Raw genomic sequence first — 334 nt, forward strand, 5'->3', positions numbered from 1 at the left:
AACACCCAGGGAGACTAGAGAGATAAGATGGGAAAGGGTAAATAACACAAGGTATGTTACATCATTAAGGTAAGAAGAAAAATGCACTAGAAAAAGACACAATTATTGAAGAGAAGCACAAGGGAGGAAAGGTGAAGGGAAAAGGAATAATGGTACACACAAAGTAGTAGTTATAGTTTACAGACATTAAAGTGGTTATTTTGTAAACACAAGTATAGAGTGAGGTACACAATAGAAGGAAAGAGAGGGGTTCTAGTAAGGCTTGAGAGTAACACTATAGAAGTAATGCACAAATTCACAAAGTATTGTTCCCCCTTCCCCTCAAAGAAGAATG

Source organism: Nanorana parkeri, unplaced genomic scaffold (assembly GCF_000935625.1).
Source record: "Nanorana parkeri isolate BGI_ZX_2015 unplaced genomic scaffold, ASM93562v1 scaffold559, whole genome shotgun sequence".
Classification (NCBI taxonomy): Eukaryota; Metazoa; Chordata; class Amphibia; order Anura; family Dicroglossidae; genus Nanorana; species Nanorana parkeri.